The sequence below is a fragment of the Carassius gibelio genome, chromosome A11, assembly GCF_023724105.1.
Source record: "Carassius gibelio isolate Cgi1373 ecotype wild population from Czech Republic chromosome A11, carGib1.2-hapl.c, whole genome shotgun sequence".
NCBI classification, from domain to species: Eukaryota; Metazoa; Chordata; class Actinopteri; order Cypriniformes; family Cyprinidae; genus Carassius; species Carassius gibelio.
The window spans coordinates 26,000,403-26,025,486 of record NC_068381.1 but is presented as its reverse complement, the minus strand read 5'-3'; the positions used below and the strand labels follow the sequence as shown (position 1 = coordinate 26,025,486).

The 25,084-nt window shown below is 43.1% G+C and overlaps 11 non-coding genes across 11 annotated transcripts; 6 read left to right on the top strand and 5 right to left on the bottom strand.

Moving 5' to 3' along the window:
• The first annotated feature begins 746 nt into the window (after positions 1-746).
• On the top strand, positions 747-818 carry trnae-cuc (transfer RNA glutamic acid (anticodon CUC)). The gene has a single exon. It is a non-coding gene; the product is annotated as a tRNA-Glu (tRNA).
• A 1,927-nt stretch (positions 819-2,745) lies between these two features.
• Positions 2,746-2,817, top strand: trnae-cuc (transfer RNA glutamic acid (anticodon CUC)). Its single transcript has one exon. It is a non-coding gene; the product is annotated as a tRNA-Glu (tRNA).
• A 4,688-nt stretch (positions 2,818-7,505) lies between these two features.
• trnae-cuc (transfer RNA glutamic acid (anticodon CUC)) lies at positions 7,506-7,577 on the top strand. Its single transcript has one exon. It is a non-coding gene; the product is annotated as a tRNA-Glu (tRNA).
• Positions 7,578-10,436: 2,859 nt separating this feature from the next.
• Positions 10,437-10,509, bottom strand: trnar-acg (transfer RNA arginine (anticodon ACG)). Its single transcript has one exon. It is a non-coding gene; the product is annotated as a tRNA-Arg (tRNA).
• A 1,957-nt stretch (positions 10,510-12,466) lies between these two features.
• Positions 12,467-12,538, top strand: trnae-cuc (transfer RNA glutamic acid (anticodon CUC)). Its single transcript has one exon. It is a non-coding gene; the product is annotated as a tRNA-Glu (tRNA).
• Positions 12,539-17,299: 4,761 nt separating this feature from the next.
• Positions 17,300-17,371, top strand: trnae-cuc (transfer RNA glutamic acid (anticodon CUC)). The gene has a single exon. It is a non-coding gene; the product is annotated as a tRNA-Glu (tRNA).
• A 1,613-nt stretch (positions 17,372-18,984) lies between these two features.
• trnar-acg (transfer RNA arginine (anticodon ACG)) lies at positions 18,985-19,057 on the bottom strand. The gene has a single exon. It is a non-coding gene; the product is annotated as a tRNA-Arg (tRNA).
• A 1,611-nt stretch (positions 19,058-20,668) lies between these two features.
• On the top strand, positions 20,669-20,740 carry trnae-cuc (transfer RNA glutamic acid (anticodon CUC)). Its single transcript has one exon. It is a non-coding gene; the product is annotated as a tRNA-Glu (tRNA).
• A 105-nt stretch (positions 20,741-20,845) lies between these two features.
• Positions 20,846-20,926, bottom strand: trnas-gga (transfer RNA serine (anticodon GGA)). Its single transcript is given in 2 exon segments — positions 20,846-20,881; positions 20,890-20,926. It is a non-coding gene; the product is annotated as a tRNA-Ser (tRNA).
• A 2,020-nt stretch (positions 20,927-22,946) lies between these two features.
• On the bottom strand, positions 22,947-23,018 carry trnae-uuc (transfer RNA glutamic acid (anticodon UUC)). Its single transcript has one exon. It is a non-coding gene; the product is annotated as a tRNA-Glu (tRNA).
• Positions 23,019-24,842: 1,824 nt separating this feature from the next.
• On the bottom strand, positions 24,843-24,914 carry trnae-uuc (transfer RNA glutamic acid (anticodon UUC)). The gene has a single exon. It is a non-coding gene; the product is annotated as a tRNA-Glu (tRNA).
• Between the last annotated feature and the right edge of the window lie 170 nt (positions 24,915-25,084).

Sequence of the window (25,084 nt, the reverse complement as noted above, 5' to 3'; positions counted from 1 at the left end):
CATGCATCTGAAAACACACACGGCAACCGTTATCTAGAGGAAAAACTGCCTATCGTCGGTCTGTCAAGGTACAAAACTGACATGTTGTGAGGTTAATAATGAAAGTGAGACCAATTTTTAATATGCTGATTATTCGCTCGTTCAGTTTAATGCAGATTACAAATTATTCTCAATGTCCAGGTGGCAATTAGTGATAAGGCTTCAAAATGGCAAGCCTGTGACATCAAAACCACATGGCATTGCACCCTTCAAAGTAGTAAAGCGGTTACAGAGTAGCGATGAAATTGTTCATTCTAGAATCAACTGGCCCACCAGCCTGCATTTTGTGAGACGAATGGCAATACCAAAGCATGTCCGTGTCTCCCCTAGACATCGGAATGGGTGTGCAGAATGTGCCTTTTTTTGGAAAAAATAGAAGAATGCCTAGAGAGTTGCCTTTTCTTTTGGACTTTGGAGAAAAAAAACACAACAACAAAATAAGCCGGAGAAAAACAAGCACAGAGCGAGCCAGCCAGGAGTCGAACCTAGAATCTTCTGATCCGTAGTCAGATGCGTTATCCATTGCGCCACTGGCCCACCAAAAGTAAAGACCCCCGATTGTTACAGACTTGTTGGTTTTCGATGTGACGGTGGCAAGCATTGATGTCTGCTCATTCTCACCTTGTTATCAGGAGAACAGACTACCAGCCCTCCAGCCCTCCAGCCCACCACCTCAGCAGCCCACGAGCCCTCCAGCCCACCATCCCTCCCTGGTGGTCTAGTGGTTAGGATTCGGCGCTCTCACCGCCGCGGCCCGGGTTCGATTCCCGGTCAGGGAAAGCTCTTTTGCCTTCCAATTGTGGACTGCGAATTCAAGCTCTGCTGACAGCTGTGAGAAAGCCAGCTCCAAACCAAAAAATTGGTGGGAACATGAAAAAAACACCTCCTTCGAGCCGGAGTTGAACCAGCGACATAAGGATGGCCAACACTCCAACCTACAGTCCTCCGCTCTACCAGCTGAGCTATCGAAGGGGCTAAGGGCTAGTCAGAACCTCGACATGTCAGGGTTCTGTAGCTCTACTGCTGGCCAAAAAGTCACTTCTGGTGCAGGAAGTCTTGCTGGATCAGAACCTCGACATATCAGGGTTCTGTAGCTCTACTGCTGGCCAAAAAGTCACTTCTGGTGCAGGAAGATTTGCTGGATTTTTGAGGAGGGAAGCAAAAAGGAGCATCCATTCCCATACCGGGAGTTGAACCCGAGCCACCTGGGTGAAAACCAGGAATCCTAACCGCTAGACCATATGGGATTTGGACACTTTAAACTGGCCATGGGCTTCTGGCGCACTTTCCATACATGTGGTCAGCGTGGGCGCAGGACCTTGTAGTGGCCTGTTGCTTTAGTTCTGTGACTGTAACAATGTGATAATAATTTGGCAAAACAAGAATTATCCAAAAGGACGGTTTTCTGAATTATATAGTGTTGTATGCATTCAGGGAATCTGTTTTTTCACTCAACCCGGGGGTTCAGTGTATTTGGGCAGATTCCTGTGATTGCAGAATTGATTCCTCAAACTGGTAATTAAGCTCTTGTCCAAGTGAAAATACTCGTGTCATCCATTTGAAAACACACACGGCAACCTTTATCTAGAGGAAAAACTGGAGTCAACCCCTGGCTGCGTACAAGAAAACCAGGAATCCTAACTGCTAGACCATATGGGAACTGGCCAGCTTTAACTGGCCACAAGCTTGTGGGCCACTTTCCATAAATGTGGCCAGTGTGGGCGCAGGGTTTTGTAGTGGCCTGTTGCTTTTGGTGTGTGACTGTAACAATGTGATAATAATTTGGCAATACAAGAATCATCCGAAGGGACGGTTTACTGAAATATATAGTGTTGCATGCATTCAAGGGACATGTTTGTTGACTCACACATGGTTCAGTTTTTTGGCCAGAATCCTGTGATTGCTGAATTTATACCTCGAACTGGTAATTAAGGTCTTGTCCAGGTGAAAATACTTGTGTCATGCATCTGAAAACACACATGGCAACCGTTATCTAGAGGAAAAACTGCCTATCGTCGGTCTGTAAAGGTACAAAACTGACATGTTGTGAGGTTAATAATGAAAGTGAGACCAATTTTTAATATGCTGATTATTCGCTCGTTCAGTTTAATGCAGATTACAAATTATTCTCAATGTCCAGGTGGCAATTAGTGATAAGGCTTCAAAATGGCAAGCCTGTGACATCAAAACCACATGGCATTGCACCCTTCAAAGTAGTAAAGCGGTTACAGAGTAGCGATGAAATTGTTCATTCTAGAATCAACTGGCCCACCAGCCTGCATTTTGTGAGACGAATGGCAATACCAAAGCATGTCCGTGTCTCCCCTAGACATCGGAATGGGTGTGCAGAATGTGCCTTTTTTTGGAAAAAATAGAAGAATGCCTAGAGAGTTGCCTTTTCTTTTGGACTTTGGAGAAAAAAAACACAACAACAAAATAAGCCGGAGAAAAACAAGCACAGAGCGAGCCAGCCAGGAGTCGAACCTAGAATCTTCTGATCCGTAGTCAGATGCGTTATCCATTGCGCCACTGGCCCACCAAAAGTAAAGACCCCCGATTGTTACAGACTTGTTGGTTTTCGATGTGACGGTGGCAAGCATTGATGTCTGCTCATTCTCACCTTGTTATCAGGAGAACAGACTACCAACCCTCCAGCCCTCCAGCCCACCAGCCCAGCAGCCCACGAGCCCTCCAGCCCACCATCCCTCCCTGGTGGTCTAGTGGTTAGGATTCGGCGCTCTCACCGCCGCGGCCCGGGTTCGATTCCCGGTCAGGGAAAGCTCTTTTGCCTTCCAATTGTGGACTGCGAATTCAAGCTCTGCTGACAGCTGTGAGAAAGCCAGCTCCAAGCCAAAACATTGGTGGGAACATGAAAAAAACACCTCCTTCGAGCCGGAGTTGAACCAGCGACCTAAGGATGGCCAACACTCCAACCTACAATCCTCCGCTCTACCAGCTGAGCTATCGAAGGGGCTAAGGGCTAGTCAGAACCTCGACATATCAGGGTTCTGTAGCTCTACTGCTGGCCAAAAAGTCACTTCTGGTGCAGGAAGATTTGCTGGATCAGAACCTCAGCATATCAGGGTTCTGTAGCTCTACTGCTGGCCAAAAAGTCACTTCTGGTGCAGGAAGATTTGCTGGATTTTTGAGGAGGGAAGCAAAAAGGAGCATGCATTCCCATACCGGGAGTTGAACCCGGGCCGCCTGGGTGAAAACCAGGAATCCTAACAGCTAGAACATATGGGCAAGCCTGTGACATCAAAACCACATGGCATTGCACCCTTCAAAGTAGTAAAGCGGTTACAGAGTAGCGATGAAATTGTTCATTCTAGAATCAACTGGCACACCAGCCTGCATTTTGTGAGACGAATGGCAATACCAAAGCATGTCCGTGTCTCCCCTAGACATCGGAATGGGTGTGCAGAATGTGCCTTTTTTTGGAAAAAATAGAAGAATGCCTAGAGAGTTGCCTTTTCTTTTGGACTTTGGAGAAAAAAAACACAACAACAAAATAAGCCGGAGAAAAACAAGCACAGAGCGAGCCAGCCAGGAGTCGAACCTAGAATCTTCTGATCCGTAGTCCGACGCGTTATCCATTGCGCCAAGGCCGGCGCCCATTAGTCGAGGTAAAGATCCTAAAAGACGAAGAGGTACGCGAGTTCGCGGCCCGCTCCGACCAGTGATGGAATTCCTGGAATGTGTCCGTTTTGACGCTGCTGATGCACGCGTGCGTAATCATCATTATCCCCCGTAATTTAATCGAACGTAAATTCGTCCCCCGCACTTTAATTTGGGAACTTTCCAGGGTAAACAATCAAGTTATGTACGTTTCATTCATACCGGACACCGGAGGGCGCTCTCTCGCATTAAGTCCAAAACGGACTCGTAGAAGCACCAACTTGTGACCACTATGTGACGCACGCTACAGGAAATACCTTATATGGACAAAGGCATCCAGCGGTCACTGGATAAAAAAAGCTGAAATGAATTGACAGATAAAACGTGAATATTCATTGCAAAAATACATGATTTGTGTTTTTGTGCATTTTCATAACAAAATACATGAATAACGCAGCGCTTACTGACACATTTTTTTCAGTATAATATATTATTTTTACAGTATAACATTATATTATATTATTATATTTTCTGACTTATTCTGGAAGTCCCTGTTTCTTTGTGTGTGTGTGTTTACTGTTATGTAATACTGGAATACTTAAAAAAATGTTTGTTTTTTTTGCAACTACAATTACAGTGAGAAATAGGCACAAAAACATTGTGAGTGCAAAGATTAATAACCCTTTTTATTTGCAAATATAAAGTCAATATATAAAATTATAACAACAGTGCAAATATATATACATGTACAAATATTGTGAGAATACAAATAGTGTGAAGGCAAATATTAACAACCCTTTTAATCTGCATATATATTTTAAAGCCAATAAAACATTTAGAACAGTAATGCAATTTTGTACAGTATACACCAAAAATGTTTACCACAATAATAAAATTTGTACATATCAGTGTAAAAATATAATAAATATCAAACCAAAACAAACATTTGCAGTGCAATTTTGACATCAGACTTAGAAAATAATAAGAATTAATAGTAAACAAAGACAAACATTTACCACAGCAGTACAATTATGACATATTTGCTTAAAAAAAAAAAGTAAATAAAAATTGTTTTTACCACTGTAGTGGACTTTTCATATATTAGCCAAAATAATAATAAAAAAACATAAACATACCGTTTATATTATATATCTATCTTGGATGTGCTTGTAAGCACATGCTACCACAGTGAAGCGGGACACCCTCACTCCATCACAGTGCACCGCGTTTGGGTAGAGAGCACAGAGCCTTATGAAAATGGCCTCCACCACTCGGTTGCAGTCAGGCCACTGTGCAGGACTGTGAGCCCCAACAAAACACCTGCAAATTACAACAGAATACATATTATTAATGTAAGATTGTTTTCATTGTGTGATCTTATTTTTATTTTACCTTTCCTATGCTGTCTGTTTTGCTTTGTGTTGTCTAAATGTTCATTTATAATATGTGCGCATAGTTATGTTGTCTCTCTTTGTTTTGTTTTTAGATTGATGTTGAAATGTCATATCAATAAATCAGTTCTCTACTGTGTTGTGGAATAATTACAGGGTGTTGTTAGTCAGCAAGTCAGGTTTTTTTTCACAATAATGACTGCATATTATCCCACTTATTACATGGCTACTTACTAAAGTACAGTAAAAGACAAATTATTTGACTCCACATGATACAAAATGATTTTAATGATTTAAGAAATGATTGCCTTGTTTCTTCTAAATTAAATATTCCAGTGTACAGTTGGAACTGTGTTCATAGCAATGTAACATACTTAGCAACCTAATATATATAGTCAGAATAAAACGTAAATCACAACTAATAATTTATGTTGTAATCAGGCTAAGTTTGAACTTAACAGGCTACAGGAAGATAAGCTAGTCATGAAGGTGTCAGGTTTTACTAATTTAACTAGAAATCCTTACTAAACAAAACAAGTTGTAGGTGATATTTCAGCCAGTTTCAGATATATATATATATATATATTTTATATAAAAAAATGTGTAGACCCTGTGTTTACTAAACGTAACATACCTTTTGCTGCTCTCCACACCTGGGGCCACAATCTTCTTAGTGGCTCTGAATCGTCCCTGTTTTAGGTTGGTTTGGTTACGTGGTGGGTAAATGGTCTTTTTCTTGTCATACTCCCCCAATGCCTGCCATAGGGAGATGATCTTGATGCACTCTTCTCCCGACAAAGCCAGACGGTGGTCTCTGAGGCTAACCAAAAACTCTGCCAAGTCCTGCACGGCTCCATACCCCTCAATATTATCAGGTCCAACCGAATCCTAAAATGAAAGATAATTTAGGAACTTTTGATAGCATCAGTGAATACAAATATTCACATGAAAGCACATCCAATGTAACCCAGATTATGCTTACACACATGTAAATGTACATAAAAAATAAACTGGACCCTTACATCATGTGAAGTGTTCTCTTCCAATGTTGGACGATCCGTTTCTGCAGATAATCAGTCCACTGGGGCAACATTAAAAAGGTAAATATTTATTTTAAATTTGTATTTATGTCTTTCAATGTGATAAATACAAATTTATAGTTAGTGTGATAACAAATACGAAACCTTTATGAATACTTTAGTAAAACTCACAGCTATGTGCTCCAGGAAAGAGTTCTAGATTTGATTCAGCGTGCAGTGAGCTGCTGACAGGAGATGACACTGATGATGGAGGGACCACAAACAGTGATGACGTGGGGCTGGTTGCTGGAGGAGTTGGAAATGATGCTGCAGATGCTGCAGACACTGATGCTTGTGAAGAGGCAGCAGGTGTCCGGTCAGTGTCAAAGGTGGGGACAGTGATGTCCTGAAACTCCTCAAGTTCAGCATAACCTTCATCCACCTCTATACCAACCTCAGTAGTCTCTGACTCTTCAATGGCCAACTTGTAGTCCTGCAGAACTTTACCAGTTTGCTGGTAAAGATATTCCACTCCAATAAGCTCACCTTTAAAATAGTAAAACATTGACAATTAGATAATATACCACAATATTATATTATAACTCAGTTCCTCAGTTTCCTTTACAAATCATTAGCTAAAGATTAATTAAAGCTGACAACTGGAAGTTGAAGTGCATAGCTTTGGCCACTGTAGTAATTAACATATACATTTAAATCATTAGTTAATATAATGTTATTACTCAACTTATACATTAAAGTACATTTGACTGGTAACAATTTATTTATTACTTAATCTATTAATCATATAGAATGTTTATTAGTTGCTGATGTAGTAATCATTAATAAATGGTTTAAGTTAGTCCTTCATGAGTTTACATTAACTCGTGATTATCTGTGCATTCTTGAAGCATGAATTAATGCATATTTGTGCACCAGTATTGTAATTTTATTGATAAAAGACTCACTTACATTGCAAATGTTGGTTAGAAGTTAATCGATGACCGTTATCTTCTTCTTCTTCACCCGTGATCCTTAAATCTCCGGTAGTTTTTAATGTTATCAATTGATCTACTTACTACGAAGAATCGCAGATGAGGAACGGGCGCTGATTGGCAAATTCGCGGTTGCGATACGAGCGCTGATTGGCAAATTCGCGGTTGCGATACGAGCGCTGATTGGCTAAAACATAAGTTTCATGGTTGCAGCCGGGAACGTGATTGGCTGTCATAACAAAGAATAACCACGACTTACAGGTGACATGGAGCGCCACTGGCCCACCAATAGTAAAGACCCCCGATTGTTACAGACTTGTTGGTTTTCGATGTGACGGTGGCAAGCATTGATGTCTGCTCATTCTCACCTTGTTATCAGGAGAACAGACTACCAGCCCTCCAGCCCACCAGCCCACTAGCCCACCAGCCCTCCAGCCCACCAGCCCTCCCTGGTGGTCTAGTGGTTAGGATTCGGCGCTCTCACCGCCGCGGCCCGGGTTCGATTCCCGGTCAGGGAAAGCTCTTTTGCCTTCTAATTGTGGACTGCGAATTCAAGCTCTGCTGACAGCTTTGAGAAAGCCAGCTCCAAGCCAAAACATTGGTGGGAACATGAAAAAAACACCTCCTTCGAGCCGGAGTTGAACCAGCGACATAAGGATGGCCAACACTCCAACCTACAATCCTCCGCTCTACCAGCTGAGCTATCGAAGGGGCTAAGGGCTAGTCAGAACCTCGACATATCAGGGTTCTGTAGCTCTACTGCTGGCCAAAAAGTCACTTCTGGTGCAGGAAGATTTGCTGGATCAGAACCTCAGCATATCAGGGTTCTGTAGCTCTACTGCTGGCCAAAAAGTCACTTCTGGTGCAGGAAGATTTGCTGGATTTTTGAGGAGGGAAGCAAAAAGGAGCATGCATTCCCATACCGGGAGTTGAACCCGGGCCGCCTGGGTGAAAACCAGGAATCCTAACAGCTAGAACATATGGGCAAGCCTGTGACATCAAAACCACATGGCATTGCACCCTTCAAAGTAGTAAAGCGGTTACAGAGTAGCGATGAAATTGTTCATTCTAGAATCAACTGGCACACCAGCCTGCATTTTGTGAGACGAATGGCAATACCAAAGCATGTCCGTGTCTCCCCTAGACATCGGAATGGGTGTGCAGAATGTGCCTTTTTTTGGAAAAAATAGAAGAATGCCTAGAGAGTTGCCTTTTCTTTTGGACTTTGGAGAAAAAAAACACAACAACAAAATAAGCCGGAGAAAAACAAGCACAGAGCGAGCCAGCCAGGAGTCGAACCTAGAATCTTCTGATCCGTAGTCCGACGCGTTATCCATTGCGCCAAGGCCGGCGCCCATTAGTCGAGGTAAAGATCCTAAAAGACGAAGAGGTACGCGAGTTCGCGGCCCGCTCCGACCAGTGATGGAATTCCTGGAATGTGTCCGTTTTGACGCTGCTGATGCACGCGTGCGTAATCATCATTATCCCCCGTAATTTAATCGAACGTAAATTCGTCCCCCGCACTTTAATTTGGGAACTTTCCAGGGTAAACAATCAAGTTATGTACGTTTCATTCATACCGGACACCGGAGGGCGCTCTCTCGCATTAAGTCCAAAACGGACTCGTAGAAGCACCAACTTGTGACCACTATGTGACGCACGCTACAGGAAATACCTTATATGGACAAAGGCATCCAGCGGTCACTGGATAAAAAAAGCTGAAATGAATTGACAGATAAAACGTGAATATTCATTGCAAAAATACATGATTTGTGTTTTTGTGCATTTTCATAACAAAATACATGAATAACGCAGCGCTTACTGACACATTTTTTTCAGTATAATATATTATTTTTACAGTATAACATTATATTATATTATTATATTTTCTGACTTATTCTGGAAGTCCCTGTTTCTCCAACCTAAAGTCCTCCGCTCTACCAGCTGAGCTATCAAAGGGGCTAAGGGCTAGTCAGAACCTCGACATGTCAGGGTTCTGTAGCTCTACTGCTGGCCAAAAAGTCACTTCTGGTGCAGGAAGATTCGCTGGATTTTTGAGGAGGGAAGCAAAAAGGAGCATGCATTCCCATACCGGGAGTTGAACCCGGGCCGCCTGGGTGAAAACCAAGAATCCTAACCGCTAGAACATATGGGGTTTGGACACTTTAAACTGGCCATGGGCTTCTGGCGCACTTTCCATACATGTGGTCAGCGTGGGCGAAGGACCTTGTAGTGGCCTGTTGCTTTAGTTCTGTGACTGTAACAATGTGATAATAATTTGGCAAAACAAGAATTATCCAAAAGGACGGTTTTCTGAATTATATAGTGTTGTATGCATTCAGGGAATCTGTTTTTTCACTCAACCCGGGGGTTCAGTGTATTTGGGCAGATTCCTGTGATTGCAGAATTGAGTCCTCAAACTGGTAATTAAGCTCTTGTCCAAGTGAAAATACTCGTGTCATCCATTTGAAAACACACGGCAACCTTTATCTAGAAGAAAAACTGGAGTCAACCCCTGGCTGCATACGAGAAAACCAGGAATCCTAACTGCTAGACCATATGGGAACTGGCCAGCTTTAACTGGCCACAAGCTTGTGGGCCACTTTCCATAAATGTGGCCAGTGTGGGCGCAGGGTTTTGTAGTGGCCTGTTGCTTTTGGTGTGTGACTGTAACAATGTGATAATAATTTGGCAATACAAGAATCATCCGAAGGGACGGTTTACTGAAATATATAGTGTTGCATGCATTCAAGGGACATGTTTGTTGACTCACACATGGTTCAGTTTTTTGGCCAGAATCCTGTGATTGCTGAATTTATACCTCGAACTGGTAATTAAGGTCTTGTCCAGGTGAAAATACTTGTGTCATGCATCTGAAAACACACATGGCAACCGTTATCTAGAGGAAAAACTGCCTATCGTCGGTCTGTCAAGGTACAAAACTGACATGTTGTGAGGTTAATAATGAAAGTGAGACCAATTTTTAATCCGCAAAATTGCTGATTATTCGCTCGTTCAGTTTAATGCAGATTACAAATTATTCTCAATGTCCAGGTGGCAATTAGTGATAAGGCTTCAAAATGGCAAGCCTGTGACATCAAAACCACATGGCATTGCACCCTTCAAAGTAGTAAAGCGGTTACAGAGTAGCGATGAAATTGTTCATTCTAGAATCAACTGGCCCACCAGCCAGCATTTTGTGAGATGAATGGCAATACCAAAGCATGTCCGTGTCTCCCCTAGACATCGGAATGGGTGTGCAGAATGTGCCTTTTTTTGGAAAAAATAGAAGAATGCCTAGAGAGTTGCCTTTTCTTTTGGACTTTGGAGAAAAAAAACACAACAACAAAATAAGCCGGAGAAAAACAAGCACAGAGCGAGCCAGCCAGGAGTCGAACCTAGAATCTTCTGATCCGTAGTCAGACGCGTTATCCATTGCGCCACTGGCCCACCAAAAGTAAAGACCCCCGATTGTTACAGACTTGTTGGTTTTCGATGTGACGGTGGCAAGCATTTATGTCTGCTCATTCTCACCTTGTTATCAGGAGAACAGACTACCAGCCCTCCAGGATTGCTGGATTTTTGAGGAGGGAAGCAAAAAGGAGCATCCTTTCCCATACCGGGAGTTGAACCCGGGCCGCCTGGGTGAAAACCAGGAATCCTAACCGCTAGACCATATGGGGTTTGGACACTTTAAACTGGCCATGGGCTTCTGGTGCACTTTCCATACATGTGGTCAGCGTGGGCGCAGGACCTTGTAGTGGCCTGTTGCTTTAGTTCTGTGACTGTAACAATGTGATAATAATTTGGCAAAACAAGAATTATGCAAAAGGACGGTTTTCTGAATTATATAGTGTTGTATGCATTCAGGGAATCTGTTTTTTCACTCAACCCGGGGGTTCAGTATATTTGGGCAGATTCCTGTGATTGCAGAATTGATTCCTCAAACTGGTAATTAAGCTCTTGTCCAAGTGAAAATACTCGTGTCATCCATTTGAAAACACACACGGCAACCTTTATCTAGAGGAAAAACTGGAGTCAACCCCTGGCTGCGTACAAGAAAACCAGGAATCCTAACTGCTAGACCATATGGGAACTGGCCAGCTTTAACTGGCCACAAGCTTGTGGGCCACTTTCCATAAATGTGGCCAGTGTGGGCGCAGGGTTTTGTAGTGGCCTGTTGCTTTTGGTGTGTGACTGTAACAATGTGATAATAATTTGGCAATACAAGAATCATCCGAAGGGACAGTTTAGAATCCTGTGATTGCTGAATTTATACCTCGAACTGGTAATTAAGGTCTTGTCCAGGTGAAAATACTTGTGTCATGCATCTGAAAACACACACGGCAACCTTTATCTAGAGGAAAAACTGGAGTCAACCCCTGGCTGCGTACAAGAAAACCAGGAATCCTAACTGCTAGACCATATGGGAACTGGCCAGCTTTAACTGGCCACAAGCTTGTGGGCCACTTTCCATAAATGTGGCCAGTGTGGGCGCAGGGTTTTGTAGTGGCCTGTTGCTTTTGGTGTGTGACTGTAACAATGTGATAATAATTTGGCAATACAAGAATCATCCGAAGGGACAGTTTAGAATCCTGTGATTGCTGAATTTATACCTCGAACTGGTAATTAAGGTCTTGTCCAGGTGAAAATACTTGTGTCATGCATCTGAAAACACACATGGCAACCGTTATCTAGAGGAAAAACTGCCTATCGTCGGTCTGTCAAGGTACAAAACTGACATGTTGTGAGGTTAATAATGAAAGTGAGACCAATTTTTAATATGCTGATTATTCGCTCGTTCAGTTTAATGCAGATTACAAATTATTCTCAATGTCCAGGTGGCAATTAGTGATAAGGCTTCAAAATGGCAAGCCTGTGACATCAAAACCACATGGCATTGCACCCTTCAAAGTAGTAAAGCGGTTACAGAGTAGCGATGAAATTGTTCATTCTAGAATCAACTGGCCCACCAGCCTGCATTTTGTGAGACGAATGGCAATACCAAAGCATGTCCGTGTCTCCCCTAGACATCGGAATGGGTGTGCAGAATGTGCCTTTTTTTGGAAAAAATAGAAGAATGCCTAGAGAGTTGCCTTTTCTTTTGGACTTTGGAGAAAAAAAACACAACAACAAAATAAGCCGGAGAAAAACAAGCACAGAGCGAGCCAGCCAGGAGTCGAACCTAGAATCTTCTGATCCGTAGTCAGATGCGTTATCCATTGCGCCACTGGCCCACCAAAAGTAAAGACCCCCGATTGTTACAGACTTGTTGGTTTTCGATGTGACGGTGGCAAGCATTGATGTCTGCTCATTCTCACCTTGTTATCAGGAGAACAGACTACCAACCCTCCAGCCCTCCAGCCCACCAGCCCAGGAGCCCACGAGCCCTCCAGCCCACCATCCCTCCCTGGTGGTCTAGTGGTTAGGATTCGGCGCTCTCACCGCCGCGGCCCGGGTTCGATTCCCGGTCAGGGAAAGCTCTTTTGCCTTCCAATTGTGGACTGCGAATTCAAGCTCTGCTGACAGCTGTGAGAAAGCCAGCTCCAAGCCAAAACATTGGTGGGAACATGAAAAAAACACCTCCTTCGAGCCGGAGTTGAACCAGCGACCTAAGGATGGCCAACACTCCAACCTACAATCCTCCGCTCTACCAGCTGAGCTATCGAAGGGGCTAAGGGCTAGTCAGAACCTCGACATATCAGGGTTCTGTAGCTCTACTGCTGGCCAAAAAGTCACTTCTGGTGCAGGAAGATTTGCTGGATCAGAACCTCAACATATCAGGGTTCTGTAGCTCTACTGCTGGCCAAAAAGTCACTTCTGGTGCAGGAAGATTTGCTGGATCAGAACCTCAACATATCAGGGTTCTGTAGCTCTACTGCTGGCCAAAAAGTCACTTCTGGTGCAGGAAGATTTGCTGGATTTTTGAGGAGGGAAGCAAAAAGGAACATGCATTCCCATACCGGGAGTTGAACCCGGGCCGCCTGGGTGAAAACCAGGAATCCTAACAGCTAGAACATATGGGCAAGCCTGTGACATCAAAACCACATGGCATTGCACCCTTCAAAGTAGTAAAGCGGTTACAGAGTAGCGATGAAATTGTTCATTCTAGAATCAACTGGCACACCAGCCTGCATTTTGTGAGACGAATGGCAATACCAAAGCATGTCCGTGTCTCCCTTAGACATCGGAATGGGTGTGCAGAATGTGCCTTTTTTTGGAAAAAATAGAAGAATGCCTAGAGAGTTGCCTCTTCTTTTGGACTTTGGAGAAAAAAAACACAACAACAAAATAAGCCGGAGAAAAACAAGCACAGAGCGAGCCAGCCAGGAGTCGAACCTAGAATCTTCTGATCCGTAGTCCGACGCGTTATCCATTGCGCCAAGGCCGGCGCCCATTAGTCGAGGTAAAGATCCTAAAAGACGAACAGGTACGCGAGTTCGCGGCCCGCTCCGACCAGTGATGGAATTCCTGGAATGTGTCCGTTTTGACGCTGCTGATGCACGCGTGCGTAATCATCATTATCCCCCGTAATTTAATCGAACGTAAATTCGTCCCCCGCACTTTAATTTGGGAACTTTCCAGGGTAAACAATCAAGTTATGTACGTTTCATTCATACCGGACGCCGGAGGGCGCTCTCTCGCATTACGTCCAAAACGGACTCGTAGAAGCACCAACTTGTGACCACTATGTGACGCACGCTACAGGAAATACCTTATATGGACAAAGGCATCCAGCGGTCACTGGATAAAAAAAGCTGAAATGAATTGACAGATAAAACGTGAATATTCATTGCAAAAATACATGATTTGTGTTTTTGTGCATTTTCATAACAAAATACATGAATAACGCAGCGCTTACTGACACATTTTTTTCAGTATAATATATTATTTTTACAGTATAACATTATATTATATTATTATATTTTCTGACTTATTCTGGAAGTCCCTGTTTCTTTGTGTGTGTGTGTTTACTGTTATGTAATACTGGAATACTTAAAAAAATGTTTGTTTTTTTTGCAACTACAATTACAGTGAGAAATAGGCACAAAAACATTGTGAGTGCAAAGATTAATAACCCTTTTTATTTGCAAATATAAAGTCAATATATAAAATTATAACAACAGTGCAAATATATATACATGTACAAATATTGTGAGAATACAAATAGTGTGAGGGCAAATATTAACAACCCTTTTAATCTGCATATATATTTTAAAGCCAATAAAACATTTAGAACAGTAATGCAATTTTGTACAGTATACACCAAAAATGTTTACCACAATAATAAAATTTGTACATATCAGTGTAAAAATATAATAAATATCAAACCAAAACAAACATTTGCAGTGCAATTTTGACATCAGACTTAGAAAATAATAAGAATTAATAGTAAACAAAGACAAACATTTACCACAGCAGTACAATTATGACATATTTGCTTAAAAAAAAAAAAAGTAAATAAAAATTGTTTTTACCACTGTAGTGGACTTTTCATATATTAGCCAAAATAATAATAAAAAAACATAAACATACCGTTTATATTATATATCTATCTTGGATGTGCTTGTAAGCACATGCTACCACAGTGAAGCGGGACACCCTCACTCCATCACAGTGCACCGCGTTTGGGTAGAGAGCACAGAGCCTTATGAAAATGGCCTCCACCACTCGGTTGCAGTCAGGCCACTGTGCAGGACTGTGAGCCCCAACAAAACACCTGCAAATTACAACAGAATACATATTATTAATGTAAGATTGTTTTCATTGTGTGATCTTATTTTTATTTTACCTTTCCTATGCTGTCTGTTTTGCTTTGTGTTGTCTAAATGTTCATTTATAATATGTGCGCATAGTTATGTTGTCTCTCTTTGTTTTGTTTTTAGATTGATGTTGAAATGTCATATCAATAAATCAGTTCTCTACTGTGTTGTGGAATAATTACAGGGTGTTGTTAGTCAGCAAGTCAGGTTTTTTTTCACAATAATGACTGCATATTATCCCACTTATTACATGGCTACTTACTAAAGTACAGTAAAAGACAAATTATTTGACTCCACATGATACAAAATGATTTTAATGATTTAAGAAATGATTGCCTTGTTTCTTCTAAATTAAATATTCCAGTGTACAGTTGGAACTGTGTTCATAGCAATGTAACATACTTAGCAACCTAATATATATAGTCAGAATAAAACGTAAATCACAACTAATAATTTATGTTGTAATCAGGCTAAGTTTGAACTTAACAGGCTACAGGAAGATAAGCTAGTCATGAAGGTGTCAGGTTTTACTAATTTAACTAGAAATCCTTACTAAACAAAACAAGTTGTAGGTGATATTTCAGCCAGTTTCAGATATATATATATATATATATTTTATATAAAAAAATGTGTAGACCCTGTGTTTACTAAACGTAACATACCTTTTGCTGCTCTCCACACCTGGGGCCACAATCTTCTTAGTGGCTCTGAATCGTCCCTGTTTTAGGTTGGTTTGGTTACGTGGTGGGTAAATGGTCTTTTTCTTGTCATACTCCCCCAATGCCTGCCATAGGGAGATGATCTTGATGCACTCTTCTCCCGACAAAGCCAGACGGTGGTCTCTGAGGCTAACCAAAAACTCTGCCAAGTCCTGCACGGCTCCATACCCCTCAATATTATCAGGTCCAACCGAATCCTAAAATGAAAGATAATTTAGGAACTTTTGATAGCATCAGTGAATACAAATATTCACATGAAAGCACATCCAATGTAACCCAGATTATGCTTACACACATGTAAATGTACATAAAAAATAAACTGGACCCTTACATCATGTGAAGTGTTCTCTTCCAATGTTGGACGATCCGTTTCTGCAGATAATCAGTCCACTGGGGCAACATTAAAAAGGTAAATATTTATTTTAAATTTGTATTTATGTCTTTCAATGTGATAAATACAAATTTATAGTTAGTGTGATAACAAATACGAAACCTTTATGAATACTTTAGTAAAACTCACAGCTATGTGCTCCAGGAAAGAGTTCTAGATTTGATTCAGCGTGCAGTGAGCTGCTGACAGGAGATGACACTGATGATGGAGGGACCACAAACAGTGATGACCTGGGGCTGGTTGCTGGAGGAGTTGGAAATGATGCTGCAGATGCTGCAGACACTGATGCTTGTGAAGAGGCAGCAGGTGTCCGGTCAGTGTCAAAGGTGGGGACAGTGATGTCCTGAAACTCCTCAAGTTCAGCATAACCTTCATCCACCTCTATACCAACCTCAGTAGTCTCTGACTCTTCAATGGCCAACTTGTAGTCCTGCAGAACTTTACCAGTTTGCTGGAAAAGATATTCCACTCCAATAAGCTCACCTTTAAAATAGTAAAACATTGACAATTAGATAATATACCACAATATTATATTATAACTCAGTTCCTCAGTTTCCTTTACAAATCATTAGCTAAAGATTAATTAAAGCTGACAACTGGAAGTTGAAGTGCATAGCTTTGGCCACTGTAGTAATTAACATATACATTTAAATCATTAGTTAATATAATGTTATTACTCAACTTATACATTAAAGTACATTTGACTGGTAACAATTTATTTATTACTTAATCTATTAATCATATAGAATGTTTATTAGTTGCTGATGTAGTAATCATTAATAAATGGTTTAAGTTAGTCCTTCATGAGTTTACATTAACTCGTGATTATCTGTGCATTCTTGAAGCATGAATTAATGCATATTTGTGCACCAGTATTGTAATTTTATTGATAAAAGACTCACTTACATTGCAAATGTTGGTTAGAAGTTAATCGATGACCGTTATCTTCTTCTTCTTCACCCGTGATCCTTAAATCTCCGGTAGTTTTTAATGTTATCAATTGATCTACTTACTACGAAGAATCGCAGATGAGGAACGGGCGCTGATTGGCAAATTCGCGGTTGCGATACGAGCGCTGATTGGCAAATTCGCGGTTGCGATACGAGCGCTGATTGGCTAAAACATAAGTTTCATGGTTGCAGCCGGGAACGTGATTGGCTGTCATAACAAAGAATAACCACGACTTACAGGTGACATGGAGCGCCACTGGCCCACCAATAGTAAAGACCCCCGATTGTTACAGACTTGTTGGTTTTCGATGTGACGGTGGCAAGCATTGATGTCTGCTCATTCTCACCTTGTTATCAGGAGAACAGACTACCAGCCCTCCAGCCCACCAGCCCACCAGCCCACCAGCCCACCAGCCCTCCCTGGTGGTCTAGTGGTTAGGATTCGGCGCTCTCACCGCCGCGGCCCGGGTTCGATTCCCGGTCAGGGAAAGCTCTTTTGCCTTCTAATTGTGGACTGCGAATTCAAGCTCTGCTGACAGCTGTGAGAAAGCCAGCTCCAAGCCAAAACATTGGTGGGAACATGAAAAAAACACCTCCTTCGAGCCGGAGTTGAACCAGCGACATAAGGATGGCCAACACTCCAACCTAAAGTCCTCCGCTCTACCAGCTGAGCTATCAAAGGGGCTAAGGGCTAGTCAGAACCTCGACATGTCAGGGTTCTGTAGCTCTACTGCTGGCCAAAAAGTCACTTCTGGTGCAGGAAGATTCGCTGGATTTTTGAGGAGGGAAGCAAAAAGGAGCATGCATTCCCATACCGGGAGTTGAACCCGGGCCGCCTGGGTGAAAACCAGGAATCCTAACCGCTAGAACATATGGGGTTTGGACACTTTAAACTGGCCATGGGCTTCTGGCGCACTTTCCATACATGTGGTCAGCGTGGGCGAAGGACCTTGTAGTGGCCTGTTGCTTTAGTTCTGTGACTGTAACAATGTGATAATAATTTGGCAAAACAAGAATTATCCAAAAGGACGGTTTTCTGAATTATATAGTGTTGTATGCATTCAGGGAATCTGTTTTTTCACTCAACCCGGGGGTTCAGTGTATTTGGGCAGATTCCTGTGATTGCAGAATTGAGTCCTCAAACTGGTAATTAAGCTCTTGTCCAAGTGAAAATACTCGTGTCATCCATTTGAAAACACACACGGCAACCTTTATCTAGAAGAAAAACTGGAGTCAACCCCTGGCTGCATACGAGAAAACCAGGAATCCTAACTGCTAGACCATATGGGAACTGGCCAGCTTTAACTGGCCACAAGCTTGTGGGCCACTTTCCATAAATGTGGCCAGTGTGGGCGCAGGGTTTTGTAGTGGCCTGTTGCTTTTGGTGTGTGACTGTAACAATGTGATAATAATTTGGCAATACAAGAATCATCCGAAGGGACGGTTTACTGAAATATATAGTGTTGCATGCATTCAAGGGACATGTTTGTTGACTCACACATGGTTCAGTTTTTTGGCCAGAATCCTGTGATTGCTGAATTTATACCTCGAACTGGTAATTAAGGTCTTGTCCAGGTGAAAATACTTGTGTCATGCATCTGAAAACACACATGGCAACCGTTATCTAGAGGAAAAACTGCCTATCGTCGGTCTGTCAAGGTACAAAACTGACATGTTGTGAGGTTAATAATGAAAGTGAGACCAATTTTTAATCCGCAAAATTGCTGATTATTCGCTCGTTCAGTTTAATGCAGATTACAAATTATTCTCAATGTCCAGGTGGCAATTAGTGATAAGGCTTCAAAATGGCAAGCCTGTGACATCAAAACCACATGGCATTGCACCCTTCAAAGTAGTAAAGCGGTTACAGAGTAGCGATGAAATTGTTCATTCTAGAATCAACTGGCCCACCAGCCAGCATTTTGTGAGATGAATGGCAATACCAAAGCATGTCCGTGTCTCCCCTAGACATCGGAATGGGTGTGCAGAATGTGCCTTTTTTTGGAAAAAATAGAAGAATGCCTAGAGAGTTGCCTTTTCTTTTGGACTTTGGAGAAAAAAAACACAACAACAAAATAAGCCGGAGAAAAACAAGCACAGAGCGAGCCAGCCAGGAGTCGAACCTAGAATCTTCTGATCCGTAGTCAGACGCGTTATCCATTGCGCCACTGGCCCACCAAAAGTAAAGACCCCGATTGTTACAGACTTGTTGGTTTTCGATGTGACGGTGGCAAGCATTTATGTCTGCTCATTCTCACCTTGTTATCAGGAGAACAGACTACCAGCCCTCCAGGATTGCTGGATTTTTGAGGAGGGAAGCAAAAAGGAGCATCCTTTCCCATACCGGGAGTTGAACCCGGGCCGCCTGGGTGAAAACCAGGAATCCTAACCGCTAGACTATATGGGGTTTGGACACTTTAAACTGGCCATGGGCTTCTGGCGCACTTTCCATACATGTGGTCAGCGTGGGCGCAGGACCTTGTAGTGGCCTGTTGCTTTAGTTCTGTGACTGTAACAATGTGATAATAATTTGGCAAAACAAGAATTATGCAAAAGGACGGTTTTCTGAATTATATAGTGTTGTATGCATTCAGGGAATCTGTTTTTTCACTCAACCCGGGGGTTCAGTATATTTGGGCAGATTCCTGTGATTGCAGAATTGATTCCTCAAACTGGTAATTAAGCTCTTGTCCAAGTGAAAATACTCGTGTCATCCATTTGAAAACACACACGGCAACCTTTATCTAGAGGAAAAACTGGAGTCAACCCCTGGCTGCGTACAAGAAAACCAGGAATCCTAACTGCTAGACCATATGGGAACTGGCCAGCTTTAACTGGCCACAAGCTTGTGGGCCACTTTCCATAAATGTGGCCAGTGTGGGCGCAGTGTTTTGTAGTGGCCTGATGCTTTTGGTGTGTGACTGTAACAATGTGATAATAATTTGGCAATACAAGAATCATCCGAAGGGACGGTTTAGAATCCTGTGATTGCTGAATTTATACCTCGAACTGGTAATTAAGGTCTTGTCCAGGTGAAAATACTTGTGTCATGCATCTGAAAACACACATGGCAACCGTTATCTAGAGGAAAAACTGCCTATCGTCGGTCTGTCAAGGTCCAAAACTGACATGTTGTGAGGTTAATAATGAAAGTGAGACCAATTTTTAATATGCTGATTATTCGCTCGTTCAGTTTAATGCAGATTACAAATTATTCTCAATGTCCAGGTGGCAATTAGTGATAAGGCTTCAAAATGGCAAGCCTGTGACATCAAAACCACATGGCATTGCACCCTTCAAAGTAGTAAAGCGGTTACAGAGTAGCGATGAAATTGTTCATTCTAGAATCAACTGGCCCACCAGCCTGCATTTTGTGAGACGAATGGCAATACCAAAGCATGTCCGTGTCTCCCCTAGACATCGGAATGGGTGTGCAGAATGTGCCTTTTTTTGTAATAAATAGAAGAATGCCTAGAGAGTTGCCTTTTCTTTTGGACTTTGGAGAAAAAAAACACAACAACAAAATAAGCCGGAGAAAAACAAGCACAGAGCGAGCCAGCCAGGGGTCGAACCTAGAATCTTCTGATCCGTAGTCAGACGCGTTATCCATTGCGCCACTGGCCCACCAATAGTAAAGACCCCCGATTGTTACAGACTTGTTGGTTTTCGATGTGACGGTGGCAAGCATTGATGTCTGCTCATTCTCACTTTGTTATCAGGAGAACAGACTACCAGCCCTCCAGCCCACCAGCCCACCAGCCCTCCAGCCCTCCAGCCCACCATCCCTCCCTGGTGGTCTAGTGGTTAGGATTCGGCGCTCTCACCGCCGCGGCCCGGGTTCGATTCCCGGTCAGGGAAAGCTCTTTTGCCTTCCAATTGTGGACTGCGAATTCAAGCTCTGCTGACAGCTGTGAGAAAGCCAGCTCCAAACCAAAAAATTGGTGGGAACATGAAAAAAACACCTCCTTCGAGCCGGAGTTGAACCAGCGACATAAGGATGGCCAACACTCCAACCCTCCGCTCTACCAGCTGAGCTATCGAAGGGGCTAAGGGCTAGTCAGATCCTCGACATTTCAGGGTTCTGTAGCTCTACTGCTGGCCAAAAAGTCACTTCTGGTGCAGGAAGATTCGCTGGATTTTTGAGGAGGGAAGCAAAAAGGAGCATGCATTCCCATACCGGGAGTTGAACCCGGGCCGCCTGGGTGAAAACCAGGAATCCTAACCGCTAGAACATATGGGATTTGGACACTTTAAACTGGCCATGGGCTTCTGGCGCACTTTCCATACATGTGGTCAGCGTGGGCGAAGGACCTTGTAGTGGCCTGTTGCTTTAGTTCTGTGACTGTAACAATGTGATAATAATTTGGCAAAACAAGAATTATCCAAAAGGACGGTTTTCTGAATTATATAGTGTTGTATGCATTCAGGGAATCTGTTTTTTCACTCAACCCGGGGGTTCAGTGTATTTGGGCAGATTCCTGTGATTGCAGAATTGATTCCTCAAACTGGTAATTAAGCTCTTGTCCAAGTGAAAATACTCGTGTCATCCATTTGAAAACACACACGGCAACCTTTATCTAGAGGAAAAACTGGAGTCAACCCCTGGCTGCGTACGAGAAAACCAGGAATCCTAACTGCTAGACCATATGGGAACTGGCCAGCTTTAACTGGCCACAAGCTTGTGGGCCACTTTCCATAAATGTGGCCAGTGTGGGCGCAGGGTTTTGTAGTGGCCTGTTGCTTTTGGTGTGTGACTGTAACAATGTGATAATAATTTGGCAATACAAGAATCATCCGAAGGGACGGTTTACTGAAATATATAGTGTTGCATGCATTCAAGGGACATGTTTGTTGACTCACACATGGTTCAGTTTTTTGGCCAGAATCCTGTGATTGCTGAATTTATACCTCGAACTGGTAATTAAGGTCTTGTCCAGGTGAAAATACTTGTGTCATGCATCTGAAAACACACATGGCAACCGTTATCTAGAGGAAAAACTGCCTATCGTCGGTCTGTCAAGGTACAAAACTGACATGTTGTGAGGTTAATAATGAAAGTGAGACCAATTTTTAATATGCTGATTATTCGCTCGTTCAGTTTAATGCAGATTACAAATTATTCTCAATGTCCAGGTGGCAATTAGTTATAAGGCTTCAAAATGGCAAGCCTGTGACATCAAAACCACATGGCATTGCACCCTTCAAAGTAGTAAAGCGGTTACAGAGTAGCAATGAAATTGTTCATTCTAGAATCAACTGGCCCACCAGCCTGCATTTTGTGAGACGAATGGCAATACCAAAGCATGTCCGTGTCTCCCCTAGACATCGGAATGGGTGTGCAGAATGTGCCTTTTTTTGGAAAAAATAGAAGAATGCCTAGAGAGTTGCCTTTTCTTTTGGACTTAGGAGAAAAAAAACACAACAACAAAATAAGCCGGAGAAAAACAAGCACAGAGCGAGCCAGCCAGGAGTCGAACCTAGAATCTTCTGATCCGTAGTCAGATGCGTTATCCATTGCGCCACTGGCCCACCAAAAGTAAAGACCCCCGATTGTTACAGACTTGTTGGTTTTCGATGTGACGGTGGCAAGCATTGATGTCTGCTCATTCTCACCTTGTTATCAGGAGAACAGACTACCAGCCCTCCAGCCCACCAGCCCTCCAGCCCACCATCCCTCCCTGGTGGTCTAGTGGTTAGGATTCGGCGCTCTCTCCGCCGCGGCCCGGGTTCGATTCCCATTCAGGGAAAGCTCTTTGGCCTTCCAATTGTGGACTGCGAATTCAAGCTCTGCTGACAGCTGTGAGAAAGCCAGCTCCAAGCCAAAACATTGGTGGGAACATGAAAAAAACACCTCCTTCGAGCCGGAGTTGAACCAGCGACCTAAGGATGGCCAACACTCCAACCTACAGTCCTCCGCTCTACCAGCTGAGCTATCGAAGGGGCTAAGGGCTAGTCAGAACCTCGACATATCAGGGTTCTGTAGCTCTACTGCTGGCCAAAAAGTCACTTCTGGTGCAGGAAGATTTGCTGGATTTTTGAGGAGGGAAGCAAAAAGGAGCATGCATTCCCATACCGGGAGTTGAACCCGGGCCGCCTGGGTGAAAACCAGGAATCCTAACCGCTAGACCATATGGGATCTGGACACTTTTAACTGGCCATGGGCTTCTGGCGCACTTTCCATACATGTGGTCAGCGTGGGCGCAGGACCTTGTAGTGGCCTGTTGCTTTAGTTCTGTGACTGTAACAATGTGATAATAATTTGGCAAAACAAGAATTATCCAAAAGGACGGTTTTCTGAATTATATAGTGTTGTATGCATTCAGGGAATCTGTTTTTTCACTCAACCCGGGGGTTCAGTGTATTTGGGCAGATTCCTGTGATTGCAGAATTGATTCCTCAAACTGGTAATTAAGCTCTTGTCCAAGTGAAAATACTCGTGTCATCCATTTGAAAACACACACGGCAACCTTTATCTAGAGGAAAAACTGGAGTCAACCCCTGGCTGCGTACGAGAAAACCAGGAATCCTAACTGCTAGACCATATGGGAACTGGCCAGCTTTAACTGGCCACAAGCTTGTGGGCCACTTTCCATAAATGTGGCCAGTGTGGGCGCAGGGTTTTGTAGTGGCCTGTTGCTTTTGGTGTGTGACTGTAACAATGTGATAATAATTTGGCAATACAAGAATCATCCGAAGGGACGGTTTACTGAAATATATAGTGTTGCATGCATTCAAGGGACATGTTTGTTGACTCACACATGGTTCAGTTTTTTGGCCAGAATCCTGTGATTGCTGAATTTATACCTCGAACTGGTAATTAAGGTCTTGTCCAGGTGAAAATACTTGTGTCATGCATCTGAAAACACACATGGCAACCGTTATCTAGAGGAAAAACTGCCTATCGTCGGTCTGTCAAGGTACAAAACTGACATGTTGTGAGGTTAATAATGAAAGTGAGACCAATTTTTAATATGCTGATTATTCGCTCGTTCAGTTTAATGCAGATTACAAATTATTCTCAATGTCCAGGTGGCAATTAGTTATAAGGCTTCAAAATGGCAAGCCTGTGACATCAAAACCACATGGCATTGCACCCTTCAAAGTAGTAAAGCGGTTACAGAGTAGCAATGAAATTGTTCATTCTAGAATCAACTGGCCCACCAGCCTGCATTTTGTGAGACGAATGGCAATACCAAAGCATGTCCGTGTCTCCCCTAGACATCGGAATGGGTGTGCAGAATGTGCCTTTTTTTGGAAAAAATAGAAGAATGCCTAGAGAGTTGCCTTTTCTTTTGGACTTAGGAGAAAAAAAACACAACAACAAAATAAGCCGGAGAAAAACAAGCACAGAGCGAGCCAGCCAGGAGTCGAACCTAGAATCTTCTGATCCGTAGTCAGATGCGTTATCCATTGCGCCACTGGCCCACCAAAAGTAAAGACCCCCGATTGTTACAGACTTGTTGGTTTTCGATGTGACGGTGGCAAGCATTGATGTCTGCTCATTCTCACCTTGTTATCAGGAGAACAGACTACCAGCCCTCCAGCCCACCAGCCCTCCAGCCCACCATCCCTCCCTGGTGGTCTAGTGGTTAGGATTCGGCGCTCTCACCGCCGCGGCCCGGGTTCGATTCCCATTCAGGGAAAGCTCTTTGGCCTTCCAATTGTGGACTGCGAATTCAAGCTCTGCTGACAGCTGTGAGAAAGCCAGCTCCAAGCCAAAACATTGGTGGGAACATGAAAAAAACACCTCCTTCGAGCCGGAGTTGAACCAGCGACCTAAGGATGGCCAACACTCCAACCTACAGTCCTCCGCTCTACCAGCTGAGCTATCGAAGGGGCTAAGGGCTAGTCAGAACCTCGACATATCAGGGTTCTGTAGCTCTACTGCTGGCCAAAAAGTCACTTCTGGTGCAGGAAGATTTGCTGGATTTTTGAGGAGGGAAGCAAAAAGGAGCATGCATTCCCATACCGGGAGTTGAACCCGGGCCGCCTGGGTGAAAACCAGGAATCCTAACCGCTAGACCATATGGGATCTGGACACTTTTAACTGGCCATGGGCTTCTGGCGCACTTTCCATACATGTGGTCAGCGTGGGCGCAGGACCTTGTAGTGGCCTGTTGCTTTAGTTCTGTGACTGTAACAATGTGATAATAATTTGGCAAAACAAGAATTATCCAAAAGGACGGTTTTCTGAATTATATA